General features: G+C 45.6%; 1 pseudogene; it reads left to right on the top strand.

Moving 5' to 3' along the window:
* Nucleotides 1-5,282: 5,282 nt before the first annotated feature.
* LOC129678461 (echinoderm microtubule-associated protein-like 2) lies at nt 5,283-7,030 on the top strand (annotated as a pseudogene).
* The last annotated feature ends 7,333 nt before the right edge of the window (nt 7,031-14,363 follow it).

Raw genomic sequence — 14,363 nt, 5'->3', positions numbered from 1 at the left:
TTGCTAAATGCATTGGACTACTGTGGGACTAGGTACTCTCATTATTTTTACTTTCTCTAGAGTAAAACTTGCACTGCAGGATGTTGAGGTTGGCATACTCTTCTCTTCCTTGTGGTACCCCAAAGGAAGAGAGATTTCTCCTGGTTTGGGAGAACCCTCTCAGCTCATACTACCTGACTCAGTGGTAGGAGTCTTAAGACTTAGAGCTCTAGCTAGCGAGATGGTTCACCCAGCAAAGGTTCTTGCCACCAAGCCTGATGACCTGAGTTCCATCTCTGAACCCCACATGGCAGAAAAAGAACCAATTCCTGCAAGTTGTCCTCTGAGCTCCACATATATTCCCTAGCATGTGGGCCTGCCCCCTCCCACTGACTCAAATAAAGAAAACTTAGAGTTTATTTGGGTGGTATTGTCAGGCTCAAGAATCATTTCCTCAGAGATGACCCAGTGAACACAGACTAACACATGCATACTGACGGAAGAGTGAGTAGCCACCAGTTTCTCTGGGAACCAAAGGAGCGGAGGGGCCATGGTGTGCCCCACTGTCACAATATATGCCAGTCACCAAGAACATCTCAGACATTACCAACTTTCAGAGAGGAATACAGTGACATCAGAATCCACACATTTGTTGGGTAAATAGTCAACTAAAAAGGCTGTTTAAGCAACCGGACACAATTAGGATTGGAATCAACGAGGCCCCAAGTGATTTCTCCCTCCAGCCAGTTAGTAGACCCCCAGGGAAGAAACTGATAATTCTGGACACAATTATGAGTTGTGTCTCATGTTTGCGCACACGTGAACTGCGGTGTAGACAAAACATGTGATCTCACTGGTCTTAGAAATGGTTGCAACATCGCACTGATTCACTGTCTGTCTGCTCATTTCTATCCTCGGCAGCGCCCCCCCACCACCACCACATTATTTCATTTTCTTGTTTCTCTGACAAAATACCTGACAAAAGCAATTTTAGAAAAGAAGACTTTGTCTCAGGTCACCATTTGCAAGTACAGTCCATTCTGGTGGAGAAAACACGGTAACGGAAGTGTGAAGCCGCTGGTCACATGGCTCCTGCGCTGCAGAGAGAGATGAATGCTGGTGCTCCACTGGCTTTCTCCTCTGTGTCCAGTCTGCCCCCAACCCCACCTCAAGGAATTGAACTGCCCGTATTCAGAGTTGGTATCCTTCCTCAATTAACCCAACATGGAAGCCCACTCACAGACACAATCACAGGTTTATTTCCTGGGAGATTCCAGATGCTGTCCAGTTGGCAGTATTAACCATCACAGCCCCCATCTCGAAAGGGAATTCATTTTGCTCTTCCCCAGTCCAGGAGAACGATGGGTCTTTAGTGCGCATGCTCCAGTCAGCCCCTGGAGAGCAATAGTAGGTGTTTCTTTCGCAGAGCTGTCTCGTACATACCTTACACTTTGCACTGGCTGCGGGGAATGTGTTTGTCCTGGCTTGTGGACAAGACAGCTCCATTTCCTCCTCTGAGCAAATGCACGAGCTAGACTGAACATGACTGTCATTTTCTTCCTGTCTGGACTAGACGTCATGCCAAGACTGAGGAGAAGTCTCTCCCTCCACACAGCAGTCCACGTTATCCTACTGTTGGCTCCCTGCTCCCTGTCCCCTTCCCAGGAACACGACTACACTTAGCTTGGCGCCGGCAAGAGCTTCGTTCTTCAACATCGTGATCCTCGTAGGTTAGTGTGGTCATAAACATTGAGTCGCTGCCAGAGAGTTTACATGCCGAAGGAAACAGGCAGCGGTGAGAAGATGACCTCACAGAAGGTGGATGCCAAATGGAGGCAGCCGTGACTGCTGCTGGCAGGCCGAAATAGGCAACAACAAAGAGCAGAGGGAAGCTTTGAAAGGGAAGAGGAAGGCTGGCTGTGCACATGTGGGGACTCTCAGTGTCAAAGGACCTGAGGCAGGAGGATCGCACTGATGCCCATGGATTCAGAATCAGCCTGGGGGGTCATAGCAAGACCTCTGTCTCAAAATTAATAAGGAAGGAAAGAAGGAGAGAGAGAGGGAGGGAGAGAAGGGGAGGAAGGGAGGGGAGAAGGAAGGAACAGAAGGTGGAAGGAGGGAAGGAAAAACAGAAATGAGGAAGAAAGAAAAGAAAGGAAAGATGGACAAATGGTAGAAAGGAAGGAAGGGGAGAAAGAAGGAAGGGAAGGAGGTCTAGTTGGTTTTGGAGGAATGAGTTGACCTTTTCATGTGTACACATGGTTTAGATTTTAGTAGTAGCCACAGTGACAGCCAGGCTGGATGGTGAAAGGGAGAGCTGAATCCTGTCCTACCTTCAAGTCTTAATAATGGAGAAAACCTGTACTGCCAAGTTTCTCTGTGCACGTGTGTACATGCATGCTTCCATGTGTGTATGTGTGTAAGCCTGCACTGCGTGCAGGCATACATGTCTGTTTGTACCTGCTTTTGTGTGTGTGAATGTTTTCAAATAAGGGCAGGCTGAGCTTGCAAATCAGTGTGGACTCAAGGAATAGCTAGTGAGCTCTGAGTTCTTTTTCCAAGCATGGAAGGAAGTCTGTCCATTATAACCTGGATCCAGAAGAGTCACTGGAGCCTGCTTAGGTGCCTCCTTTCCTCTGGCTACCTGCTAAGAGTTCAGAGATTCATGGCCTCAGACCTGGTCTTCAGGAGGTGAAATGGAGAACCAGAAATAGATCCCTGTCCAGGATATCAGACAAGCTCCTTGTTCTCTTGTGGCGCTCTGTCTCAGGCTTCTTCCAGTACTAAGGGACAGCGGCCTGCAGTGTGGGAGCAGTTTCCCGGAGAGTCCTTGGGAAAGAGGGGCCAGCAGGACCAGCAATAGCCACAACCATCAGGGATTTATTGAGTGTTTGCCCCATCAGCACCTTGTTGGACCATTTAGATGGTAAACCAACCCAAGCCACTGTCTCTACTTCATAGGTAGTAAGATGGGACATGAGAGCTGTTATGTAACTTAAAGTCATCTAGAATAATCCCTTCTTCAACTCCAGTTTTCATAATCAGTACACCAATGCCCAAGTATCAGCACAAGACAATTAGTTCAGCTCAGGCTGGATATAAAGTGTGCAATGGCGAGTCCGTGATTACTGTAACAGAATGGATCTTGTTACACGTAAGCATTGCTTGTATTTTTCTGGCTCAAAGTTTTCCTCCAAAATGGCATTTATCCATTCCATGGAGACAGGCTCAGGGAATAAGGAGGGACCCAGGATGAAGTAGCTCCTGGAATAGACTTGCAACTTGGACAGTATTGGTGATCAACCAGCAACAGCTGCTTTAAGACCAACAAGGTTACATGTCTAGTTACGTGGGAAGGAAGAAGTGGGGTCTTTTTTTTTTTTCTCTCTCTCTCTCTCTTTTGAATGACACTTCTATTTCTAGCATTCAAAACTTACCTTAAAATTGAAAGATTGAGAGAGTTGACCGCATTGTTGCTTTGGTCAATACATAGAAAAAAAAATCTTTTGTGGCAAAGCAATGGGTGAAATGGGGGGGAGGGGGTTTCCCACAGTGAAAATTCACCGTGACCTCATCTGGTTTAGAAATAAGCAAATTAGTCAAATATGTATATGCTTTTCTTTCTGTTGGAGGCTGTGGCCGATGGTAGGCTTCCACCCACGCACAAATGCTCAGCACTAACGAGATTAAGTGGATTATTACAAAAAAGGAGTGATGAGTTTGGGAAGGGAAAGTTACCTCAGGTACTGGGGAAGTCAGAAGGGAAGTAAGGGTAGATATGATCGTATTTCTTTTTCTGTTGTTGTTACTTTTTAATTTTTTTTTATTATTTTTTACAATTTATTCACTCTGTATCCCTGTTGTAGCCCCCTCCCTCATCTCTTCCTAGTCCCACCCTCTCTCCCTGTGCTCCTCCAACCCCTCCCCTAGTCCACTGATAGGGGAAGTTCTCTTCCCCTACTATCTGACCCTAGCCTATCAGGGCTTATCAGGACTGCCTGGATCCTCTTTCTCTGTGGCCTAGTAAGGCCACCCCGATATGGGGAGGTGATCAAAGACTAGGCAACCGAGTTCATGTCAGAGACAGCCCCTACTTCCCATACTAGGGAACGCACATAAAGACTGAGCTGCTTATGGGCTTCATCTGAGCAGGGGTCTAGGTTGTCTCTATGCACGGTCCTTGGTCTCTACAGGCATCCCTGTGCCCAGAATTTTTGGCTTTGTTGGTTTCCTTGTGGAGCTTCTCTCTCCTCTGGGTCTCTCTCCGCCTTCTTCCATAAGACTTCCTGTGCTCTGCCCAAAGTTTGGCTGCGAGTCTCTGCATCTGCTTCCATCCTCTGTTGGGTGGAGTCTTTCAGAGGACATCTGTGGTAGGCTCCTGTGCTGTTCCCTCTCTTCCATCGCTTCCAGGGTCTATCCTGTTTGCCTTCTGAATGAGAATTGAGCATCTTCCCTAGGGTCCTCCTTGTTATTTTGCTTCTTTAGGTCTGTAGATTTTAGTATGTTTATCCTATATTATATGGTTAATATCTGCTTATACATATATACCATGCCTATCTTTCTGCTTCTGGGTTATGCTCAACCATACAACAAGGACATTTGCTCAGCTATGTTCATGGCAGCTTTATTCATAATAGCCAAAATCTGGAAATAACCTAGATGTCCCTCAATCAAAGAATGGATAAAGAAACTGTGGTATATTTACACAAGGGAATATTATTCAGCTATTAAAAACAAAGAACTCATGAAATTTGCAGGCAGATGGATGAAACTAGAAAAGATCATCATCCTGAGTGAGATATGATGATATTTCATTGTTCACCTGTGTTAAATTTTTGAGGCAAAATATTTTGAAAAGACCATGTTTTATTTTGTGTTTGGTTGTTTGTATTACTGTTTTTTTTTTTTTTTTTTCCTGGCATAGACATTGTTTCTAAACATTAAAAGGGAAGGGAATTGGTAAAATCTTTCTGAAAGCCTGGCAGACCTAAAACTGATAAATCAGCAAGCGGGGATGGGGGTGGAGTTGGAGAGAGTGTGTGAGAGATTGCGAATTTATAGACCAAGGTGACATAAACAATGACATAAAATCTTAAATAAGTTTGAGCAAATGTACTCTAAAACTGCATTAAGATGCACTATGCTCAAACGAGGTTTGTGCTTGAAACTGAAAGACTGAATTTTTAAAAATTATACAAATATAATTTTACCACATTAGTAAGGCTCATCATAAAGTACAAAGACTGGCACACTTAATTTAAACCCGTGAGGAGCCCCGACCTGAAGCTGGGCCAGCAGCCGCCATGAGTAGTTTTGGAACTGGGAAAACCACAGAAGTTATCTTCAGTATGGAGGAGGGATCTGTGAATATGTTTCTGATCTCAGACGAGCTGGCACCTACCTATAGCCTGGGCACTCACTCTGAGCTGCCCTCCAGCCGGCGAAAGCTAGGCTGGGTCTGAAGCTATCGCGGCCTGGACTGCAGGGCTAGGCTTTACCTCCTGCCCCCTGGAGAGGTAACCTCTGTGTGGAATTGCAGAGATGATGACACTACCTGGGCACGGTGATGATGTCAACTCTCTGCCTGTCCACCCAGATATAGTCACCGTCACCACGAAGGAAGGCAAGCCTCTGCCACCCGATGTGCGTGTCCGGGACTCAAGTTTCCCTTTCTACCCTATACATCCTGGGCCTGGGGGATGTGGGCAGAGCTGTGTGCTGTGTGGCCTTCTCCAAATCCAGTGGGGGCAACCTGTTATGTGCAGTGGATGACTCAAAGGATCACGTGCTCCGTGTGTGGGCCTGGGCCCGGGAGAGCAAGGTGCTGGGTATCGAGTGCTGAAGTGAGGCCCTGCTGGTGGCTGTCTTCTGATCCCAGCCTGCTGATCACCTGTGGGAAGTCATGCTTCTACCTCTGGGGCCTGCAGGGAGGCAGCCTGAGCAAGCTATCAAGGGCCTGGTTGAGAAACCGAGAAACCAAAGTGTATGCTGTGTGTGACCTTCTTGGAAGGTGGCAATATGGTCATTGGAGACTCTGGGAAGAACCTCTCTGTCTGGGGCAATCACATCACCCAAGAAGTACTGGGGGTATGTTTGGAAGGGGCCAAAATTGTTGGGTGGGTCATCTGAGGCTCCAACTACAGCAAGGTGCAGGAGATAGAGGACTGGAGGACTTTGGCCCAGTACATACTACGGCAGAGGGCCAGAGAAACACACTGTATGTGGGAACCACCGTAATTCCATCTTGCTTCACTAGTGCACACAGGTTTCTCGCTGCTTGTCCAGGGACTTGTGGAAGAGCTACTGGTGCATCTGTGGAGTGCAGAGACCCACCAACCCCTACAGAGCAGGACCATTGAGTACCCTGCCCATTTGGCTGGCTTCCACCCCGGTGGCTCTGTCCTGGCAGTGGGCACCGTGACCAGCAGGCGACTGCTCCTGGACACAGACTCCCATGACCTAGTGGCTATCCACAAAGATGGCAATGAGCAGATCACTGTGGTCAGCTTTCTGCCAGACGGGGCATACCTGGCTGTGGGCTCTAACAACAATTCAGTATACTTGTACACAGTGGACCACGGCGGCTGCAAGGTCAGCCACCTGGACAAGTGCTCAGGCCATTCCAGTTTTATCACTTACCTGGATTGGGCCCAGGACAGTACCTTTGTCACCAACTTCAGAGACTGCGGGATTCTATAATGGGACCCTGCCACCTGTAAGCAGATCACCCGTGCAGAGACTGTGACAAGTGTGGAATGGGCCACCGCTACTTGTGTGTTGGGTTTTGGGGTATTTGGGATCTGGCCTGAGGGGGCAGATGGCACAGATATTGGTGCTGTGGCCCGATCTCATGATGGGAAGTTGCTGGTTTCTCCTGATGACTTCAGCAAAATGCACCTGTTCAGCTACCCCTGCTGTTAGTCAAGAGCCCTCAGACATAAATAGGGTGGACACAGCAGCCTTGTGACTAATGTGGCCTTCTTGTGGGAGGACAGCATGGCCCTAACCACTGGGGGAAGACACGAGGGTCCTGCAGTAAAGGGTAGTCTGAAGTAAGGGTGTGGAGCTAAGGTAGAGACCTGTGGCTGTATTGAGTTCTATTTTGGGGAGCTGCCTACTGTGGAGTAGAGTAATATATACCCAGAGTATGTCTATAGCAGAGGGGGTTATGGGAGTGGGTGGGTGAGCAGACAGACAGACAGAAGTCTCTATCTGGGTGGGAAGAATGGGACCCCATGCCTTAGGGGAGCCATTGTTTTGGTGTACTTTTTAAAAACTATAGTTCATTTATCTTTTTCTCCCTGCTCCACCCTAATCCCTCCCAGCACCCCAACACCAGGTAGAGAGAGAAAGGGTAAGTGGGAGAGGGGGCACAGTTCCCTTAGCTGCTTCCTGCTGGCTAGGGTCATCGGGTTCCTTGCAGCCAGTGCAAGGCTCATTTCACAAGCTCTCCAACTTCTTGTATCACAACAGCAACCAGGAGCAGCAAGGGAGAAGCAGGAGCAGCCTTGTTCTTTCTCAGAGCCCCACAGTCTCTGGGCTCTGGCATTTATTCTCTCTCCAGAGTCCTCAGATTCAAACTCTCTGCCGCTAGAAAGGAGCTCCTTTCAGAGCCTGCATGAGTCTGCTGCTGTGGACCATCTGAACCAGTCCCACAGCCCACACCTGGGCCCAAAACAGAAACATGTTTATATCCACAACGTCATTGGTTTTTGGTTTGGCGTGGTCTTTCTTTTTTAAGTTTATTCTTTTATATCATCCATAAATACAGACTTATGCACTGAAATAAATAGATAAATAAAATAAGTTTGTGAGGAAACGTGACTAGATGGGCATTTTATTAATAATGAGGAGGAAGAAGCTGGAGAAGTAGCCTAGTGGTAGAGTTCATGCCTAGAATACACAAGTCCTAGGGTTGATCCCAAGGTAAGTGGCTGAAGAGATGACGCAGAGGTTACAAGTACATTCTGCCCTTCCAGTCAGGTTCCATTCTCAGGATCCAAGTCGAGTGTTTCACAAGTGACTGTAGCTCCTACTCCTGAGAGTTGAATGCCCACCTCTAGCCTCTCCATTAACATACACTCCCATTAACATACACCGACACAAACACACATAATCAAAATATGTAAAACATGGCGAAATATCCAAAGGTAACACGTTCATAAATGAGAAACCCTGAACATGGGGCAAAGGCAGAGGCTCTTGCCTCCACCTAAGATAACAGGAGTACACAAACGACTCCTAGAATATGTATAAATGGGAATAGGAATGAAAAGGTCGATCACTTTAGGAAAACATACAAGAACATATTCATATATATCATTATCAATACGTGCCCACATAAAATCTTACATACTCAGGGCTTCTTTATTAATAACAGCCACACACTGAAGACAAGCTGATTATTCACTGGGTTGTTTTACGGGTCAACTTGTCCCACCTGCATGGTGTCCAGCACTATCAAGGACTAAGTTAGTGATAATGTACATGGATTACAAAGCATTTTGCTAAATGGGGAAAAAAACTGATTAAAAGGCTAATTGCTCTCCAGGTCTCCTGAGCCCCCCTCCTCCTTCCTGGAGGAGATGTTTTCATTCAGAAGACATTTCTATACAATGCCTTACCCATCCTCCTCAAAGAGGCCAGATGAAAGCTAACTGGAAGAAGGGCAGGGCACACATGGAACAGCTGGGGCAGCCTGATATACAGAGGACCAGAAATGACACACTGTCAGAGTCTAGGATGTCCTCGGAGTGACCGCCCCCTCTTTGGAGGAAGGACAGCCCTACCTTCCAGTCTCCAGTGCTTCCATCAAGGCTGGTAGCTGCCGATTCCCACAAGGCAGGAAAGGGATTATCCCAGTTCCCTCTCCTCCCTCCCCTCTATGTCCCAGGGTCTGGAGCAACCTCGAGTTTTCTTGGCTGGACACTGTTGAGAGCAGAATATGTGCATTCGAGCAAAACGGTGCTGTCTAATAGGGCCATGGAAGTGTGAATTGCCAGAGGAGCTGTTTACCTCTTTTTATGTTTGCTTAAAACTACTGGGAAATTATCTGTAGATTTTGATTCTGTGTGAAGTCTCATAATATACAAACATTTATGCACTTAAAACAGTTCTCTTCTCAGTTGGTACTAGACTATGACAGCACAGGTTTCCAGCTTGACCTGTGGCAAGAGCTATGTAAGAGACAGAAATGGAAATAAAGAACAGAAATGCTTAACTGTAAAGCAGGCAGTAGACCAAAGCATACACAACAGAGGCCTATACACCAGGATCCCTCCAGCCAGCCAGCAGCATCAGAAGACCTGGAAGATGAAGCCATTCAAAGTGTGTGAACCTAATTTGCTAGTTTAAAGTTCTCTGGTAAAGTTCAGACTCGTTATTGAAGCTGGGATGGTACCGTTTCATTTCCCTTAGTTCCCTGCCAACTCAGCAAGGTTGGGCTTACGAGTGCATGACTGAACTTGGGGCCCTTCTAATGAGGAGCCTCAGAGAGGAGCCTGTGGGTTGTTGACTGACCACGAGAGTGGACTCATGTGTTGTCAGCACCGGGGCTCTTGTCCTTGTTGCTTCCTCAGATGCCCAGGCACCTGTTAGCCTTAGGCTTCACGCTCGCTTGCTTTCCACCTGCAATACCTGGTCTCCACCTACTCGCTCTGTCCAGTCTTTAAGAAGTTCTCCGTGAGCTCAGCTTAGATTCATCTTTTTGAATTGGAATCATCCCACAGCCTGAAATCAGATACTTCTTGCAGTTTCATAAGGTCCCATTTATTGATTGTTGATCTTAGTGACTGTGCTAATAGGCCGGTGCTAATGGTTTGGAAAGAACAAAGAGAGAAAAGTTGTGGATTTGGAGAGATCATAATAAAAATATATCGTATGAAAAATTGTTTTCAATTAAAAATGGAAAGGGGGAATTACTGATATTGAAGAGAAGCACACTGAGCCTTTCGCGCTCCTTAAGCACCGATTCACTCACAGCACTCTTGCTCTCGAAGGAGTGGGAGTAGGGATCCAGCGGCCATTCTGACTGCCTGAGGAGAGATGGCGCCCCCGACCCATCTTGGATACAGATGCCCTTCTCCTCTTTGCCTCCTTCTCTACGCTCATGAAACCTCTGAGCCCATTTGGTCTCAGCTGCTGCAAATACCCATTGGGGTGGCTGTGATTCCCCACTCATTTACCCTACACCCCAGATGCAAGCTCTTCCCTGGTCCACGTTTGCCGGCAGTGGGGTGAATGGTGCGCTACCCCTAAGTATGTCCCTTCTGCTTCCTGAGTTCTGGAGAGAAGGCTTGGCGGTTAAAATAGCACACTGCTCATAGCGAGGGCACCGGTTTCGTTCCTAGCACTCCTGTCAGGCTCACAACCACCTGTAACTCTAACTTCAGAGGAATACAAAACTACCGGTCACTATAGACGCTGTCTCGTATGCAGCGCATGCATACATAATTAAAAATAAAATAAACTTTTAAGAAGCACAACTAAAATTTATATCCCTGGGCATTGACTACAGAAATTTGTGTGTGTGTGTGTGTGTGTGTGTTCACAGGCACAGGCATGTCTATGTATTTGTGTGTGTGTGTATGAGCATGTGTGTGAGTGTGTAGACTTGTGTATGCAGGTGCTTGTGCACGTATGTGTAGGCCAGAGATCAACCTTGAAACTAATTTCTCAGGTGCAGTCCACCTGGCCAGTGGCTCACCGAGTAGACTAGGCCAGGGAGCCACCAGGAACTACTTCCCATTTCTGGCCCCCACCACGTGCTGGGATTACTACCACACTCAGATACCTTACATGGGTTCTGGGAATCAACCTCAGATCCTCATACTTACAAAGCAAGCACTTGACCAACAAAACTATCTCCTTAGCCCAGGCTGTAGACATTTGGAATGAACATCAAGTGCAAAGTCCAGTGCAAGCGGGCACCACTGTGGTTCTGCTGCTGGGGTCATGGGGATGACTTTTAGAAAGATATGAGTACATGCTGTCACACTGCATACAGTCCAGATTTCGTCAAGGCTGAGGCAACCCCATAACTCTCGTTGCTCAACTTTCTTTTCCCAGAAGACCAAATTTCTGCATGAGATCATTATGAGCTAAGTTAGGAAAGGCAAGGAGATTTCTAAACCAAGTCTTGGAGTCTGTAGGAGTGCTCTGGGAGCCAGAAAAATAGAATTACCTAGTATCCAGAGGATGTGGCATAGAGCTCAATAGCTCATTGATTTATGCTGGCTCCATTTGCCTATAGCCGAAGGCCCTCGAATATTATTTTTATTGATTGCAACACTACTGATGACAAGAAAGCAGGATGAAATAGATGGCAGATGTCCAGACCCCATATTAAAAAACAGGATCTATGAGAATCACCTGTGAAAGCCTGCAGTCAACCAGTGTCTTGGCCAAGGAGAAAACCCAGGGAACTAACAAACTCATACGAGGAAATCAACACAAAGGGATAATACACAGGCAAGCAGAATGAATCCAAATAGTAATCCCAAAGCTGTAGAACTCACTCTTTCAGAAACCTGCCTTGTTTTGATAACTGAGGAACATTCTCAGAAGGTGACTGTGTAAGATGCTTAGACATTATTGGTTTAAGCTGCGGGGCAGACAACAGACAGTAAGTGGAGGAGGGCGAGCCTTCTGAGTGCTAGGATTTCACATGTACACCACCACATCCAGTTTTTCTGGTGCTGGAAATCAGACCCAGGCTTTGAACATGCTAGCCACGCTCAGCAGGTAGGTTAGCTACAGCAAAAGCCCCAACAAAGATTAGGTTATGTTTACAAATGGCTCTTTTTCTTGAATTTTTAAATTTTTTTTCATAGAATATATTTTGATAATTGTCTTTCCCATCCCTACCTCTTCGCAGCTCCTCCTCACTAGTCTGCCTACCCAACTTTATGTTCTTTCTCTCTCTTAAAAAAAAGAAAAACAATAAAAGCAGAAAACAAGTCAAAAATCAAAACAGATAAACTGAAAGAGGATCATTAAGACAAAAACAAACAAACAAACAAACAAACAAAAAGCCCACAACAAAACAGCAAAGCATGGAGTCTGTTTTGTGTTGGCCATATTCTTATGGGCATGGTCCCTGCCCTGCACTGTGGTTAATCTATCCGGTGATGTTCCATGAGAGAAAACTGATCTCTTTTCCCCAATACCCATCAATATCAAGCAGCTTCTTGGTTAGGAACTTTGCTGTTAGGAAACTTGGTTAGGAGCTTAGCTTCTTAGTAGAACTCTGTGTCCAATTTTTGTTCTCAGTGCTGGGATTTTTGTCTGGTTTGAACCTGTGCAGGTCTTATGTGTTTGTGAGTTCACACGTGCATTGGCCCTGCTGTGTTTGAAGAGACCATGTCACCTCTGGCTTTTATAATCTTTCTGCCTCCTCTCCCACATAAATCCCTTAGCCTTGTGGGGGAGGGAGGGAGAAAGACAAAGTTCTCACTGCATGTAGTGCCCGGCTGGGTAAGTATAGGAGACCTGGATTTTTGAAGGAAATATTAAACCATCAGATTGGGGATTAAACATGTGATCTTGGTGCCTATGTCTGTCTCCCAATAACCAATGACTTGTGGAATGTACCACCATTCCAAGCCACTGGATACATACCTCTGTCCACATGTGTGTGTTGTGGGTTATTAATATTTATTATTGTTTTTTCTTTTAGTTAAACAGCAGTTATTCCTAAACCAGCTGTATACCCAAATCACCACACAGAGACTAGGATTTATTTAATTTTCCTAGAGTACAATGCTGGGCAATTGTACTCCATCATAAACCTCCAAGCCCGCATAGCTTCCTCCCATTCAGATTTCAGATTTATGGTTTTGTTGTTGTTAAAACATAGTGCCTCAGCTATTTTTTTTTTATTCTCCTTGCAAGAAGTTATATTTAAGATAAATCAGGACTATAGGCTATGCTGTCCGCCGGGTCCTAATGTCTACACCAAACAGAATGAATGTAGGATTGGATACTGAACAAGTAAAATATTTAATTAAGGAGAATGCAAAGATAGGAGCCAGGACTAAGAGGCCCATCAGTGGTCTGGCTTGTCTTTCTGTGGGTCTGTTTTCTTTTCTCATTCAATAAATAAACAGCACTAAACAGTGAGAGACATATAGAGACAAAAATATATGAGGAATTATCCACCCTTCCATAATGACCCATTTCTGTGTATCTAAGTATCTGTGTTCATTCACATATGTAAATTTTCATGTGTGTATGTGTGTGTGAATGTAAAAGACAAAGATCAGCCTCAGGCACCGTCTGCTCTGTTTTTGAGATAGGGTCTCTTCTTGGCCTGGAGCTCACCAAGTTAGCTATTTTGGCTGGCCAATGAACCCGAGGGATTGGCATATATCCATATCCCAAGCACCGAGATTACAAGCATACCACTACTCAGTATATACATATATATGTATGAATATGCATACATACATATATATTCATATATATCCTGAGTGTGTGTATATATATATATTTGTAGGATATGGCCTACAGAATACCTATGATATGCATGTAATTAAGGATATAAATATGTATATACATGTACGTATTTAAGTCCTTAGGCTTGCATGACAAGCCCTTCGATGATTAAACTGTCTTCTAAACAGTAACTGTACATTTATTTTGAATCTACCCTATGATTGTTCCCGAAGCAATCCTTCTAACCTGCCTTTTCTACCCTGTCTGAAGGTTTGCATGTCACTATTGTTTTATGTTACAAAATCAAGTTCCTGCTGACTCTCATTATGTTGTGATAAATTACTTTTAGGATCTCAAAGACAAGCTTCTGCATTTCTTTCCTCTCCCCTTAGATGCAGACAGGCATCCTAAGCAGTTGTTTAGAGCATCACACCTGAATGCTGCCAGCCTTTCTGACATCACATCTGGGCTAGAATTAACGAGGCAGCGCTCCCTGACTCCTGGAGGTGATTACACAGCCATTGACAGCACAGTTCAGATAAAGTAGGTCTAACAAGATCCCATGATGTCCAGTGCCCTCTCATAGAATCCTAAGTGACAGGAAGCAAGATGAAGGCTGAAGGCTCCACCTGGCCCAGTGCCTAAGATGCCATTCTCATCAGAACTCCTCTGTGTTTAGAGATCCTGAGAAGGTGATTTCAGTTGGTGATGGCTAAGGAATCAATAGCAATAATGAATTTTTATAACTCCGAATATTTTACAACAGCTCTGTATTTGCTCTTAATGCTGCCATTGATGAAGACTCTGTGAAAGAGGGAATAAGGAAAAGCTGGGCATGGAGGGTGGACGGTAGCAGTTGAGTGGGCTGGACCTAATGGAGGTAGCCTGGAGAACACTAGACCACCAAGTATCTGTTCTGAAGGGAAAGTGACAGCAAGGGAGAGGCCTTG

This window comes from Psammomys obesus, unplaced genomic scaffold (genome assembly GCF_907164565.1).
Source record: "Psammomys obesus unplaced genomic scaffold, mPsaObe1.curated_primary_1811, whole genome shotgun sequence".
In the NCBI taxonomy this organism is placed as follows: Eukaryota; Metazoa; Chordata; class Mammalia; order Rodentia; family Muridae; genus Psammomys; species Psammomys obesus.
The sequence above is the reverse complement of the archived record's forward strand: the minus strand, read 5'-3'. Positions and strand labels throughout refer to the sequence as shown.